Genomic DNA, 16,364 nt, shown 5'->3' on the forward strand with positions numbered 1-16,364 from the left:
GGTTGCTTCCCTGTCTTGGCTATTGTAAATAGTGCTGTAATGAACATTGGAGTGCATATATATTTTTGAATTACGATTTTATCTGGATAGGTGCCCTGGAGTGGGATTGCTGGATCATGTGGAAGTCCTGTTTTAGTTTTTTGAGGAACCTCATACTGTTTTCCATAGTGGTTGTACAATTTACATTCCCACCAACAGTGTTGGAGGGTTCCCTTTTCTCCATGCCCTCTCCAACATTTGTTATTTGTGGACTTCTTAATGATGGCCATTCTGACCAGTGTGAGGTGATACCTCATTGTATTTTTGATTTGCATTTCTCTGGTAAATAGTGATGTTGAGCATCTTTTCATGTGTCTACTGGCCATCCCTTTGTCTTTGGAGAAATGTCTCTTTAGGTCTTCCAGACAGTTTTTGATTGGTTGTTTTTTTTTTTGTTATTGTTGAGTTGTGTGAGTTGTTGTATATTTTGGAGATTAAGCCCTTGTCAGTTGCATTGTTTGTAGATTTTCTCCCATTCCATAAGTTGCCTTTTTTTTTTTAAGTGTCCTCTGCTATACAGAAGCTTGTAAGTTTGATTGAGTCCCATCTGTTTATTTTTGTTTTATTACTGTTGCCTTAGGAGACTCATCTAAGAAAACATGTGTACAGATAATGTTTTGCCTGTGTTCTCTTCTACAAGTTTTATGGTGTCATGTTTTATGTTTAAGTCTTTAAGCCATTTTGAGTTCATCTTTGTGCATGGTGTGAAGGTGTGTTCTAGTTTCATTGATTTATATGCAACTGTTGTGTTTCGCCAACACCACTTGCTCAAGATACTGTCTTTGTAATTTCTCCAAGTTCTATTTTTTCATTTTCAGAAATTCTTGTTCTTTTTTCATAGTGTATTTCTCCGTAGTATTTTGTTTCCTTCTTTTATGTCTTTAAATATACATATTTTATATTTTCATTCATAAAGCCATTGTTTCATTTCATATTTTTAGGAAATTATTTCTGCTATTTTGTGTGCTGATTCTAGCCTAGCGAAGTATTTTTTGGGTTTCATGTAGTGTTTAATTGTAAACTCTTCTTGTAGTGCTGTTTTATCTACGAAGCACCCTCATGACCTTTTTGTGTGGATGTCCTTCCACACAGAGATTTTAGTTTTGTATCTGCTAAGCACTCCAACGATAACACTGACCTGATAGTTTTTCAGTTGGGGAGTTCCTAAACTATACTGGTGGTGTAACAGTGAACCTTAAATCCATGTAAGGCATTTGCCTCAGACTTTGAACTCTCAACTTATTAATTTTCCACTCTTTGATTCAGGGTAATTGGTATAGCTCTTCAAGAGACTTGGTCTTTATGTTGGGAGTCACTTCTCTCTGCCTCATTTGGGCCCTACTTCATCCTGTGTCCTGGGTGATAGATAATACCTAATCCCTAGCTTATGAAAGGAATAACCAAGTAAATCTGTAGTATCATCACACATTGACCATTCTGGTTTTTAGTTCCATCTTTGTTTCCACCATGTAAGGATTTGCTTTTCTTTCTTGTGAACTCAACTATAATATAAAATAATATTCTGGCCATGCCCACAGCATGTGGAAGTTCCCACGCTAGGGATCAAACCCATGCTACAGCAGTGACCTGAGCCACTGCAGTGACAATGCCAGATCCTTAACCTGATGCACCACAAGGGAACTCCTAATATAAAGTAATTTTTGTTATACAACTGTCTAGGTATTTGTAACAGGGAAATTATCACTTATCTCAGATTTTGTTTATTGTTGTTTTCTAAAAGGGGAAATCTTCTCAATGCTGAGAGAACTCCACAGACAGGGTCTCTTCTCTTTTAAGGTTTCTTCTGCAAAGAGCATAGTGAACCAGACCAGCCTCAGCAAGTGGCATTCAGACCACAAGGCTGAGGAGAACAGGAAGACCCCTTACTTTTCAGTGTGAGGATTCTTTTAGTTAATGATAGCAAATCTATCTCCTAGCCATAGCTCTGGCATGTACAAGTTTGAGGAAGCACATAGTCTTTTAAAAGGTAAGTGAAAACTCAGTGAGCCAATTATGTTAGTCATTTTTTAAAATAAGTACTAATAAGGTTTTGTTGGAGAGTTCTTGTTGTGGCTCAGTGGTAATGAATCCAACTAGTACCATGATGACACGAGTTTGATCCCTGACCTCGCTCAGTGGGTTAAGGATCTGATGTTGCCACGAGCTGTGGTGTAGGTTGCAGACATGGCTCGGATCCCACGTTGCTGTAGCTGTGGTGTAAGCTGGCTGCTGCAGCTCTGATTCAACCCCTAGCCTGGGAACTTCAATATGCTGTACGTATGGCCCTAAAATGACTAAAGAAATAAGTAAATAAGGCTTTTGTTAGATTAAGTTTGACTTCTGAAATGACTTTTGGAGGGATATGTCTTCTGTCTTTCACTCTGAATGAATAGGTTAGCATTATAATGCCCCTTGGGTCCAGAAAGGCTCATGGAAATGTATGCCTGTACCAAGTAGGAACTTTTGTTTTTTAACCTCTTTGAATATTGAACTCTCTCCTAGATTTTTAGATCCAACAGTTTAAATTGTTGAAATTTAATGTTTTGAAATAAGAGCACAAACAAGACGTTAATAAAGAATCCTTGCCTGGTAGACTATATATAGACAACATGTCTTTTTATAATTAGTTAATTAATTTTTCTTTTTTTCTTTTTCTTTCTTTCTTAGGGCTACACTTCCTGCACATGGAAAGTCCCAGGTCTGGGATTGAATTGGGGCTGCAGCCACTGGCCTTTTTAAAAAATAAAATTCCATAATTCTTTTTACTCTTTCCTGCTCCCTCATATATGCCTTTAGAAAGCCTTTAGCCTTTTTTTTTTTTTTTCCCCCTTGCTATTTAGGGCTGCACCCACAACATATGGAGGTTCCCAGGCTAGGAATTGAATTGGAGCTACAGCCTACGCCACAGCCATAGAAATGTGGGATCCGAGCCACATCTACAACCTACACCACAGCTCACAGCAATGCCAAATCTTTAACCCACTGAGCGAGGCCAGGGATCAAACCCACAACCTCATGGTTCCTAGTTGGATCTGTTTCTGCTGTGCCACGACGGGAACTCCCCAAGAAAGCTTTTAGCCTTTTTATTTATTTATTTTTAGGGCCCCACCTTCAGTGTACGAAAGTTCCCAGGCTAGGGATCGAATCAGAGCTGCAGCTGCCAGCCACAGCCACAGCAAACCCAGATCTGAGCCATGTCTGTGACCTACACCACAGCTCACGGCAACACTGGATCCTTAATCCACTGAGTGAAGCCAGGGATCAAACCTGCATCTTCATGGATGCTAGTCAAGTTCATTACTGGTGAGCCACAATGGGAACTCCGGGCTTTTAGTTTTTTGAGTTCTTAATAGCTGAGGCTGCATATGCAGTAAACTTACCAAACGTTTGTTGAGTACTAAGGAATAGGTGACCTAGTCCTTACTGGCAAGTTTATTTGAAGACACAGAACTGTCTTTTATTAGTAAAAATTTACACTATAAGGCAGGATAACTTAACTTGGTTTTGATAAAAAATTAAACTAAATCTTTTGGAGTTCCCGTGGTGGCTCAGTGGTTAACGAATCCGACTAGGAACCATGAGGTTGCTGGTTCGATCCCTGGCCTTGCTCATTGGGTTAAGGATCTGGCGTTGCCGTGAGTTGTGGTGCAGGTTGCACAGGCAGCTTGGATCCCACATTGCTGTGGCTCTGGTGTAGGCCAGCAGCTACAGCTCCGATTCAACCCCTAGCCTGGGAACCTCCATATGCCACGGGAGCAGCCCAAGAAATTGCAAAAAGACAAAGAAAAAAAAATTAAATCTTTTAAAAAGCAGGAAATGTGTGTAAAAGTTGATAAATTTACTTTTTTGAGGCCAGAAAAATCTATAATATGTGATTAAAAGTGTTGTCTCTAGGGATAACCTGAATCTGAATCTGCATCTAACTGTTGACATGTAGCAAATTATTCAAGTGCCCCAAGCTTCACTTTCCTTATCTATAAAAGGGAAATCTTTTTTTTAAGTCTTTTATAGCATTCAATATAGAGTCAAGTTAAAAGAGAAACTTTTGTCATGTTTCATTCTTCAACGTGTATTATTAAATCTTTATTTCCTAAGAGCACTAAGGAATTTAACTTTACCAAGAAAATGCAGGTTTCCATTGTTTCTCTTTAAACATGCTTTAAGAGAGTTCCCATTGTGGCTCAGTGGAAACGAACCCAACTAGTATCCACGAGGATACAGGTTTAATCCCTGGCCCCCCTCAGTGGGTGAAGGATCTGGCGTTACCACGAGCTTTGGTGTACGTTGCAAACACAGCTAAGATCCCACATTGCAGTGGCTGTGGTGTAGGCCTGCAGCTACAGCTACGACTCGACCCCTCCCCTGGGAACTTCCATATGCCACAGCTGTGGCCCTAAAAAGCAAAACAAATATTTTTAAAATGCTTTAAGACTAAATTTCTCAAGTTCTGGCTCTGCAGAGGAGATACTAATATTAATTTAATACTTATATGTGTTAGCCATAATCTAATTGAATTCTTGCATCTACCCTGTAAAGGGCAAGTATTTATCAGAGAGGTTAAGTAGACTGTCCAAGATTACCCAGCTAAATAGTAGAGATAAATTAAATGTCAGAACTGAGGCCTTTCTATTCCTACTATACTGTACTGCTACCATGTACTCCTTCCCTTTCCTTAATCTTTAAATAACTAAAATTTATATGAGAATGTTTTCTTAACTGTTACTTAACTCATACTTGCTGATTTAGAGCCACAATAGCCAACTTATTTTAGTATATTTAATACCTCCTCAGTGAAGTAAGTATGTATGTATGTGCATAATATATATTGTCATGTATATTAGGATTTTGTTCAATTAAGATTTGAGTGCTTATATTGATATTGTTCTAGATACTGTATATTAAGTATACAGGGATGAAGAAATAGAAAATTAAATTCATAAACAATGAAAATTAACTATGGTGGTGGGAATAATTGAGGGGCTTCTTTAGCCCTTTTCTAAGGCAGGATCTTTTTTCAGAATGTGACATTTAAGTCTACGGCCATACCACCCTGAATGCACCCGATCTCATCAGAATGTGACATTTAAGCTGGGACCTGCTTGATGAGGGGAAGCAAGATACGCCGAAGGCTGAGATACAAGCATTCTAGATAGAATATCTGATACAGAGGCCCCAAGACCCGTAGAACATGAATGTTCAAGGAACAGGAAGAAGGCAGGCCCAGCTGGGGTATCGTGAGCAGGGGGATAAGGTCAGAGAGAGATGGCTCCCACACTGTGCCATGCCTTGGAGCCTTGGTAAACAGTTTGATTTTATTCTAAGTGGGATTGAAAGGCACTGGAGGGTTTGAAGCAGAGAGGTAATATGATCTAAGTCATGGTTTAAAGAAATCACACTGGTTGCTGTGTGGAGAATGGGTTATAGGGGCACCTGGCAGAGAGTGATAGACTGAATAGGTGATAGCAGTAGGAGGGAGAGAAGTAGATGGACTTGATTTTTGTTTTGGAGATAGAGTTGACAGGCCTTGCTTCTGAATTGAATGTTGGGAAGGAAAAGGAAAAGAAAGAATCAAAGATTGATCCTACATATTTTAAATTGAGCAACAGGATGTTGGGGAAGCAAATTGCCATTCCCTGAAATGGGCAGGATTGGGGAGTGGAAAATCTAGAATTCTGATTTGAACAGATGAAGTTTGAGGTGCCTATAGACCTCTGAGAAGAGATGTCAGATAGGAAGTTGGATGTATAATCTAGAGTTTAGGAGAAAGGTATATACATTTGGGGATGTATATATGTAGTACATATAGCCATGGAGTGAGATTACATATGGAATAACTGGATAGGAAGGGGTGAGTCCCAAGACTCAGATGTTTACAAATCCAGTGAAGTGGTAGCTGATGAAGTAGGAGAAAAACCTTAAAGATAGGGTATCTGGAAAACCACGTGAAGGAAGTATTTCAGGAATCTAATGTTACCGAGAGACTAACATGAAGACTAAGAAGTGACCCTTGAATTTGATAAAGTGGAAGATGATCATGACTTTGGGGAGCAATCTCAGTGGCACAGTTGGAACCAAAGCCCTAGATTTGGATAAGGAGAAAATGGGTGAAATGGAGACAGTGAGTAGAGAGAATTCTTTTAAGAGCTCTGCTGTGAAGAGGAGAAAAATGGGGTGCTAACTAAAGATGACTGAGTGGCCAGCTTAGGTAGGTAGGTTGGTTTTGTCTTAAATTTTATTTGCGCATACTCTGCTACAAGGTGGCACCTCTTCTCAGTACATTGGCCTGCAGACCTGGGGTTTCATGTGGGTTAACTGAATACAAAATTATACCCAGGAGTCCACCAGCTACCCCCATACTCTAAGAGCCATTGGCAGCAGGAACAAGAGGAATTCCCTCAATAAGGCATCTGTTCATTCAAAAATCCCTGTTTTAGAGTTCCCTGGTGACCTAATGGTTAAGGATTCAGCATTGTTACTGCTGTGACATGGGTTTGATCCCTAGCCCAGGGACTTCTGCATGCAATAGGTGAGGCCAAAAAACAAAACTAAACAATCCCTGTTCTATTCTCTCTTGAAGGACTCTGGGAAGACAGAAATATCATACCCTGTCCCTCCTGCAAAGTGGTAGCAGTTCCAAAACGGAGACCATGGTAGCTCCACAGTCTATGCTTGACTTGAGCCTTGAATATTGAAGGAAGGGCATTTCAGTAGAGAAAAGTGGTACAATCACAGAGGCATCACACTGAGCAGAGTGAGTGCATGTGAGGGAGATTGATGGGGCCAGTCAGGAGTTTGTGGGTGTGGGGAGGCACAGGGGTGCTTTCCAGCAGTTAAGGCTTGCCTGAGGAATAAGATCAGGCTGTTTACTGAGTTCTGTTATCTGGTAATCAGATGGATTCTTTTAAATGAGAAGGCAAGAAGTGGTACAGATTTCCCCAAAACTGAGTGTTTGTGGGCTTGTGCTAGCAAATCTTAAGGTTTATACCGTGATCCTTAAATTTGCCTTTTCACCTAGAAGAAAAGGTCCAAAATTTCCCTCAGTGTTTCATCTCTTAGAAGAAGCATGCAGTCAGTGTAATTTTTGCATTCATCTATTTTAGGTAACACAGGAAATCAGCAGTGCATTTTCAAGAAAAGCTGATTACCATCTGTTATTAGTAATCATCTGAAACCATCACTGATAATAAGCATTGCCAGTGGCCAGAGACACTTCCACTTGATATGAAGAGGGAAGACATCCATTATTTAGAATTTATTAGCCCTTATCCATGCCTTTATAAAAGACGTCAATTACAATTAAGTGATTTTTGGAATATATCATTCAAAGTACAGTGTTTTATCCTACCCTCAGAATGTCCCACTGTCGTTTTTCTCCAAACGTGGAATGTTGCATCTTAAGTTGTATTTCCCCTGAGATTCAATGGAAACAGAACTTTTATACTTTTGCATCCAAGGCAGCCAACTTCCTTTGAGTCTGTTCAGAGCCTGGTCTCTTAAAATCAAGGAGAGCTTGGGGATGAGGGTTTTATCCAAGGCTCAGCTTGTGGCCACCATTCTCATTCTTACCTTGGATACAGTAGTTTGATATCAGCAGCCCCTGTAGTATCAAAGCAGGTGGGTTACAGAAACAAATGATAGCTAGTGGCATTTCATAGTCACTTGCAGGGTTTTTAAACCAAATATTTATCAACCCACTATAGCAGTAGTGGTTGACTCATTGGCTGAACTTTAAAAGCTAAAATTTAGGAGGCTGGCTAAAGGAAATTACAGCAGTTTAAAAGTTTTCAGGGTTTCAGGAAATTAGTTTAATAGTCTTAAAGGTTTTATCTAGAAAAAGAGGACTTTTTTCTTTTAAATGTGCAACTCGGACTTGGCAAATTAGGGATTTTGAAATTGTGCTGAGTAATGCAAATCACTCTTAGTTTGGAGCGTGATACTCATCATACCATTTCCCTTATACTAGAGGGCTTCCACTGACCTAAATGTAGGAAGACAGGAAATTCTCAGGGTTGTAACTACCAGGGCAGTAGGAAGGAGTATCCAATATAATAATGAATAATAAAACTGGTCTTAGCCAATTTTCTGATGACTTATGTACCTCATAGTTTGGTACAATTTTATATATAAGGATGAGGATAATACTGTTGGAAAATGCCTTTTGTACATACGATCTTTTCTAATGCTTTTTCCAGCTTGGATAATCTTCATGAACTTAATAGTTTTTATCCTCCTTTTGAACTAATTTTTTAATTAGGAAGGCACATAGGTATTTGGCTCTTTTAATTATTATTTTATTCACTGAAATAGCTTGAGACATGGGGAAATCCAGTTCAAGATTTGCCATTGTTCAGGAGTTCACTGGTGGCCTAGTTGTTAAAGGATCCAGTGTTGTCATAGCTGTGGCTTGGATCACTGCTGTGACACGAGTTTGACCCCTGGCCTGGGAACTTCTCCATGCCTTGAGTTTGTTTCCCCCCCCCCCAGAAAAAAAAGATTTGCCATTTTATGTGTGCTTCTAATTTTAAGCATCAGTTCAAATTTTGCAAAATAGTAACTAAACTTCCTCAGTAGCTTGAATCCTCGAAATGATTTAAATATGAGAGAAGTAAGAGCTGGAAATTCTTTTCCCGCCAAGTGAGGTTTTGGTCTACCTGCTTTCTAATGACTCCACTTCAGGCATTCAGTTCTCTACCAAGTCCTGAGATGATTTTAAAAGTGGCCTCAGGAGTTCCCGTCGTGGCTCAGTGGTTAATGAATCTGCCTAAGAACCATGATGTTGCAGGTTCGATCCCTGCCCTTGTTCAGTGGGTTAAGGATCTGGCATTGCCGTGAGCTGTGGTGTAGGTCACAGACGCAGCTTGGATCCCCCGTTGCTGTGGCTCTGGCGTCGGCCAGTGGCTACAGCTCCGATTGGACCCCTAGCCTGGGAACCTCCATATGCCGCAGGAGCAGCCCAAGAAAAGACAAAAAAAAAAAAATGTGTCCTCAGAGCAGTGGTAGCAGCAGAAACCCTGTTCTGGGGAGTGCTGATATGCTTCATTTGTGATATCAAGCTAGAATCCAAATATACTTAGAAAGTAGCTAATTCGGAGGCTTACAGAAGCTTTTTATTAAAGATCCAAGTGTGGAAGCAGTTGGACAGCATAGAACAAAAAGGAAAGTCACATAGAAATTGCTGGGGCAGAAGCTGTAGTGCAAACAGGGGCTAAAGGATGGTACCATACAGCGTTCAAAGGAGGTGTCCACGTGAAGAAGGAAGGGGGACGTGGATGAAAATAGCATTGCACTCTACACTAGCAGATACCCCTCTCGTTTTTAATAGACTATTTTTTTAAAGCAATTTTTGATTCACAGTAAAATTGGGCAGAAAGTACAGAGATTTCCCATATACCTCTGCTCCCCTCGACCCAACCACAGCCTCCCTCACTGTCGGCACCCCTTACCAGAGTGGTACGTTTGACGAACCTGCATTCCCACATCCTACTCACCCCAAATCTGTAGTTCACATTATAGTTCACTTGTGGTGGTGTACATTCTATGGGTTTGCACAAATGTTTAATGACGTGTAACTTCCGTTATAGTATCATAAGAAACAGTTTCACTGATAAATGTCTTTTTGTCTTTGGGCCTCACTGTGCCTCCTTTCAAACAGTTAATATGTAAGGCCCTTGTCATTTGCGAGGATCACATCCTAAGGCTTTCATGGATCACTGCAATTATAAATACCACTAAAACCATCATTTGTCCTCATCAAATGCAATATAGACTGTGACTGAAGTTTTTAAGGAAATCTTTCAGATTCTGAAAGGTATTTAAATATAAGACTGATTTATAAATCACTGTTTTCTTAGCTCTTAGACCTTTCACTCTCTTTTGGGAGTCAGTTTTCACAAAACATACACTTCATACGCGTTAGTATTGTATGCATTTGGCTGAGTGACATGCAAACTCCAGGCACATGGTGGGGCTTGATGCAACTAGCCCACAATAGATTCCAGCCCATGAAATTTACATTTTGCATCAGCAGAATGATAGTTTAGTTTACTAGAGGCCACAGACCTTCAACGTCATTCTTAAATGTTAATGACCTATAAAAAATGTAGTAAATTAATCTTCGGGTATGTATATTTCAGTCAGTAGTCGGCTCCCACTTGGTTTGTGTGGCATACTCATTCAGAGCTGCTTTTCTTCCACAGCCCACACCTGAGTCAGACTCGCCTTAACTCTTATCTGTATAGCTGTGGTAGTCTCCCTCCGTTATTCCTCTCACTCCGGTTATCCTTCTACCAGGTTAATTTTCTTAAAGCTGGTGGTAGGTGTTCTCTTCTAATTTTAGGAAAGACTGCACACATGGCCTTTTCCATTTCTCCTCTCAGTACTCAACATGTTCTAACCAAACTGAACTATTTAAATCCTTTAAGACACCTTGTATTTTACTGTGATGTTTCTTGTCCTTTTGAACATTACCTTCATGAAGCCCTTCCCAAACAGATGTAATTTTTTTCCCTTTGTACACCATAATATCTCATACCACGTAACTCATTTAGGCTTGTGTTACAGATATCTATACTTCTCTACTCCTTTATTTCTTCAGATCACAGAACAGGATTCAAATTGGGACTTAGGTTCATTTCCATGACAGTGTCTGACGTTTATTCTGCACTTAAGTATTACTACATTGGTGGCATGTTTTCATTTCCTTGGCAGTGCTTTTGCATGTATGTACACTGTGTATCTTTTTTTTGGTTTTATGTGAATACTGTCACACAGTAGGGCTTTTTCTTTTACACTTTACTATGTGAGTAAATCATGTTCACATATGTAAATGCGTCATTTTTAAAAAGTAAGTATATTGGATTTTGTTTTTTTGGCTGCACTTGTGCCATGCGGAAGTTCCTGGGCCAGGTTCAAACCCAAACCACAGCAGTGGCAACACTGAATCCTTAACCACTAGGCTACCAGGGAGCTCCGTGTATCTCATTATTTTAATGGCTGCATAATATCTCTATAAAATGGATGTTATCTACTTTATTTAACTACTGGTGGACATATTAGGAAACTCTTAAATGCTTGCTGCTACAGATAATTCTGCAGTGTATGTCTTTGCACACTTGTGCAGATATACCAGAAAGATAGCTTCTTAGAAATAGAGTAACTGGGTCAGAGGGTATGTACATTATTAAATTGTTGGTGCCACATCGCCTTTCAGAAACAAAATATATGTTTCTACCAGTATTGTTATCAAAGTACCCATTTCTTTAGGTCTGCATTTCATATTATCAGCTTTTTAAATTTTTGACATTCTGTTGCACCAAATCATTCTCACTTTAATTTCCCTATTTAATTGGCAAGGACAAATCTGCTTTTCTAAGTGTACCACTTTTTCATAATAGATTCTGGATGTTAATCCTTTAACACACATTGCAAGTAATTATTCCCAGTCTGTCATTTGACCTTTAACTTGATGCTGTTAACTGTGACTGAATTTTTAGGTAAGCAAATCTTTAGTCTTTATACCTATAACTTCTCTATTTAGAAGGACTTTTCCAATCCTAAGATTATAAAAATGTTTTAATACTCTCATTTATTTTTAATCTTTTATTTGGATTTTATTTGAAATTTAATGAAAGAGAATACAATTTTAATTTTTTTCTCTTTCCAACACTATTAAAACCTTTTCCATTGATTTAAAATGTCAGTTATAAACTAAATATCTGTGTGTATTTTAATTTTTATTCCTGTCCCAGTGCTGTGATTTTATTCATTTGTATCTCTAAAATAAAGGCTTAAGAATCACATTGCAGGTTTCATTTAAAAAAATCTTGACAGTTTTGTTTGGATCACATTTAATTTATTGATTACTCAGGGGGAGTGGACACCTTTGCAATACTGAATCTCCCATTTTGGACCCTATAATATGTCTCTCCTGTTTATTCAGGGTTGTTTTGTTTTGTCCTATTATAAAGTTTTCTAGCTTTTTCCTGTAGATTATGTACCTTTTTGTTAGATTTCTCCCTTAGGTATATTTCATATTTTTTCTTGCCACCATGAATAGGATCCATTTTTCTATTATGTTTCTTATTGGGTTTTGCTACTAGACTATGTTTATTTCTGACCATCTTATTGGTCTTAGTAATTTTAAGTTGATTTCTTACGTTTTCCTGAGTGTGCAGTTAAATCGCCTGCATAAACAGTGACAAGTTGTTTTTGTTCCTTTCTTTTATTCTTCTTTTTATTGTCTTGCTCAATTATTAGGGATTTCTAGGACATTATTTTAGAGTAGCAATAATAAGAGGTATCTTTTTTTTGTTTTGTTTTGTTTTTCTCTGTTGTTTTTTATTTCCTTCTTAAGTGTAGAGAATATGATTTTGAAAAGGGCACTTTCAACTCCATAAGAATTAGGAATCAATCTCATGGGGCAGCGTTTCCCAAAGTACATTCTGAGAGATACTGATTCCTTGAGAGAGAGGTATCGTTCTCTTATTCTTAGCTTTAGGAGGAACAAATTTTTTTTTTTTTGGTCTTTTTTTTTTTCCCCAGGGCCACACCTGCGGCATATGGAGGTTCAGCTAGGGGTCAAATCGGAGCTGTAGCTGCCAGTCACAACCACAGCCACAACCACAGCAATCCCAGATCCGATCCATGTCTGTGACCTATATACCACAGCTCACATCAACACTGGATCCTTAACATACTGAGTGAGGCCAGGGATTGAATCTGTGTCTTCATTGATCCTAGTTGGGTTCGTTAACCACAGAGTCACAACGGGAACTCCAGGAGGAGTTTTATAAAATTTTATATTTTAATATTAAGTTTGATGTTTACTGTAGCTGATAGTCATTTTGTCTAAGAAAATTTTCCTCTTTGAGGATTGGCATGTAGAAGTTCCAGGGCCTGGGATCAAACCCGTGTCACAGCTGCGACCCAAGCCATGGCAGTGACAACACAGGATCCTTAACCTGCTCTGCCACAGGGGATCTCCTTATTGAGGATTTTTATCAAAATTTGGCATTGTAACAAATACTGTTGATGTTCATTTGAGATAAATTTTTTTCTTTTTAATCTGTTAATGCTTTGAATTATCTTAAAAATTTTTTTCCTCTTGTACTATTCTTGGTTTCCTGAAATAAACACTATATGGTCATGATATGTTCTTTGTAACAGTCCTAAATTTGATTTTATTTAGAATGTTTGTATCTATATTCATAAGCACAATAGGTCTGTACAACAAAAAGAAAGGAAAAATGTTTCTCCTTGTGATGAGGGTGCTAAGGCTCTATTCTCTTAACAACTTCCTATGTGTCATACATCAGTGTAAACTATAGTTATCATGTATACATTGCATCCTAGTACATATTTATCTTACAACTCTAAATTGTAACTTTTGACTGCCTTCATCCAATTCCCCATTTCCTTACCTCCCCCCTCCACCTCTGGTAATCTCAAAACTAATCTCTTTTTCTATAAATTTGGTGGGGGTTTTTGTTTTTAAATTTCATAGATAAATGAGATCTTACAGTGTTGGTCTTTCTCTGTCTTACTTAACATTATGCATTCAAGGTCTATCCAAGTTGTCCTAAATGGTAGAATTCCTTGTTTTTTTATGGCTGAATAATATTCCATTACATGTATGTAGATAGGTACAAAGATAGATATCACTTATTTTCTTTATCCATTTATCTAATAATAGACACTTAGGTTGTTTCTGTGTCTTAGCTATTGTAAATAAAGCTCTTGTAAATAATCTGAACACAGGGGTGCAGATAACTTTTTAAGTTAGTGTTTTTATTTCCTTCGGATATATTCCCAGAAGTGGAATTGCTAGATCAAATGGTAGTTCTGGTTTTAATTTTTTTAGGAAACTCTATACTGTTTTCCATAATGGTTTTACCAGTTTACAGTCCCACAAACAGTGCACAAGTATTTCCTTTTCTCCACATCCATACCATCATTTGTTATCTCTTGGTGATGATGGCTGTTCTGATGGATGTGAGGTGATATCTCATGCAGGGTTTTTTTTATTTATTTATTTTTAATGGCCCCATCTGCAGCAAAATGGAAGTTCCCAGGCTAGGGTCGAATCAGAGCTGCAGCTGCAGGCCTACGCATAGCCATAGCCACGCCAGATCTGAGCCACATCTATAACCTATGCCTTCTGGATCCTTAACCCACTGAGTAGTGCCAGGGATCAAACCCACATCCTCATGGAGGCTATGTCAGGTTCTTAACCTGCTGAGCCACAATGGGAACTCCTCGTGGTGGTTTTAATCTGCATTTCTCTAATGACTGAATCTCTTTTCATATTACCTGTTGGCCATTCATTGTCTTTTTTTGGCAGAATGTCTATTCAAGTCCTTTGCTTACTTTTAAATTGGATTTTTGGGGGTTTTGCTAACAAGTTTTATGAGTTCTTTACATATTTTGGATAGTAACCCTTTATCAAATATATGGTTATCAAGTATTTTTTCCCATCCCATCGGTTGTCTTTTCACTTTGTTGTTGGTTTCTTTTGCTGTACAGAAGCTTCTTACTTCAGTGTGGTCCCCCTTGTTTATTTTTTATTTTGTTGCTTTTGCTTTAGATGTGATTCCAAAGAAATCATTACCAAGACCCATGTCAGGGAGCTTTGTTTTGTTTCTTCTAGGAGTATTATGGTTTTGGGTTTTATGTTTGTCTTTGATCAGTTTAGAGCTCATATTTGTGAGTAGTGTAATATAGGGATCTGGTTTCATTCTTTTACATATGAATATCCAATTTGCCGAGCACTATTATGAGAAGACTGTCTTTTCAACATTGGGTATTTTGGGCTCCCTTGTCAAATACTAGTTTACTGTATGTTCTTGGGTTAATTTTTGGGTTGTCAGTTGTGTTCTTTTGGTCTATTTGTTTTTGTATCAATACTATAGCTTTATAGTATAGCTTGGAATCAGTTAAGTGTGATGCACCCTGCTTTTTTGTTTTCTCAGGATTTCTTTGGCTGTTTGGCATCTATTACGGTTCCATGTTTTAGGAGTGTTTTTTTTTCTATTTCTCTAAAAAATGCCTTTGGATTGCATTGAAAACTATAGATCGTTTTGGGTAGTATTAACATTTTAACAGTGTTAATTCTTCCAGTCCATGGGGTTATCTTTCCATTTATTTGTGTCTTCTTCATTTTCTTTCATCAGGATCTCATAGTTTTCAGTTTTCTTTCACCTCCTAGGTTAAATTTATTCCTAAGTACCTACTGTTTTTGTGCTGTTGTAAATGGAATTGATTTATTTTTCTTTTTTCCATAAAATTATTAGAATCTCAGTTTTCTTAATGGTAAAATGGGGATAACCAAACTTAGTTCTCAGTATTGTAGTAAGGGTTAAATGAGATAAACTACGATTGTTGAGCATAATTGTACCTCAGATAAGGTGAATGCTCACCACTAGTAGTTACTGTAATCATCCCCTGCTATTTGCACAGTAGGGTTTTGACCTCCATACTGGCAGAGAGATAAGATAGGAAGATAAGTGAATGGTGTAACCAACAGTAGTTGGCATCAACTCTCTCTACTGTACCCCTTGGTGGGTCTAGAGTCTTCTAAGGACCAGAGCTTTTTCCTGCAGTGTTGTCTCTCAGCAGACCTACCCATGGGCGGGCATGTATACGGGAGCCATGGCCGAGGCTGTGTGTGTGCACTTGAACCCTTGTGCCCCACCTGGAGCTTGTTCCCACAATGGGAGTGCTTATTTATGTTAGTTATGGCATTTTTAAAGAGTCATTTTAAAAAATTAGGATCATAATGTATAAAGCTAAGGATGACATAATTGGCCCCAAGAACATTCAGGGTGGTTTTTTCTTGTTTTTTGTTTTGTTTTGTTTTGTTTTGTTTAGGCAAATACTGAGAAACAGCTCTGTCCTTTCGAAAAAAGTATAAAATCTGAGACTGAGATGTTAAAGTAGAAATGGAGACTTGTTGCATTCTCATCAATAAGCAGAATACGGTTTTTTCCAGTCTTTATTACTTCAAAATCCTTCATCTGATATTTAAGATGTATTTATGTTGAGTCATTTCTTTCTCTTTTGCTGGTAAACCAGAAAATCATGAAATGATTCTGCAGAGGCAGTAGCATTACGTTCAGTTTCTTTTTTTGTATGTATCAGATAAGACACTTGCAAATGGAAGTATGTCCGACTCACATCCTTTGTATGGTAATGGCAGTGATGTTTGCCTTTTTGTCACTGATACAACATTTATTAGTTCATAAACCCACTTCCAAAGAACCTAAGGGCTTTTTGACAAAAGGTGACTATAGTTAAGAATAAAGTTAGATTTTGTCAGGCTATTTTTGTTT

The 16,364-nt window shown here is 38.2% G+C and overlaps 1 protein-coding gene across 1 annotated transcript in view; it reads left to right on the plus strand.

The window, feature by feature from the left end:
- Positions 1-16,364, plus strand: part of RAD50 (RAD50 double strand break repair protein) — a 92,880-nt gene that overhangs the window by 70,287 nt on the left and 6,229 nt on the right.

The sequence above is a fragment of the Phacochoerus africanus genome, chromosome 4 (assembly GCF_016906955.1).
Source record: "Phacochoerus africanus isolate WHEZ1 chromosome 4, ROS_Pafr_v1, whole genome shotgun sequence".
Classification (NCBI taxonomy): domain Eukaryota; kingdom Metazoa; phylum Chordata; class Mammalia; order Artiodactyla; family Suidae; genus Phacochoerus; species Phacochoerus africanus.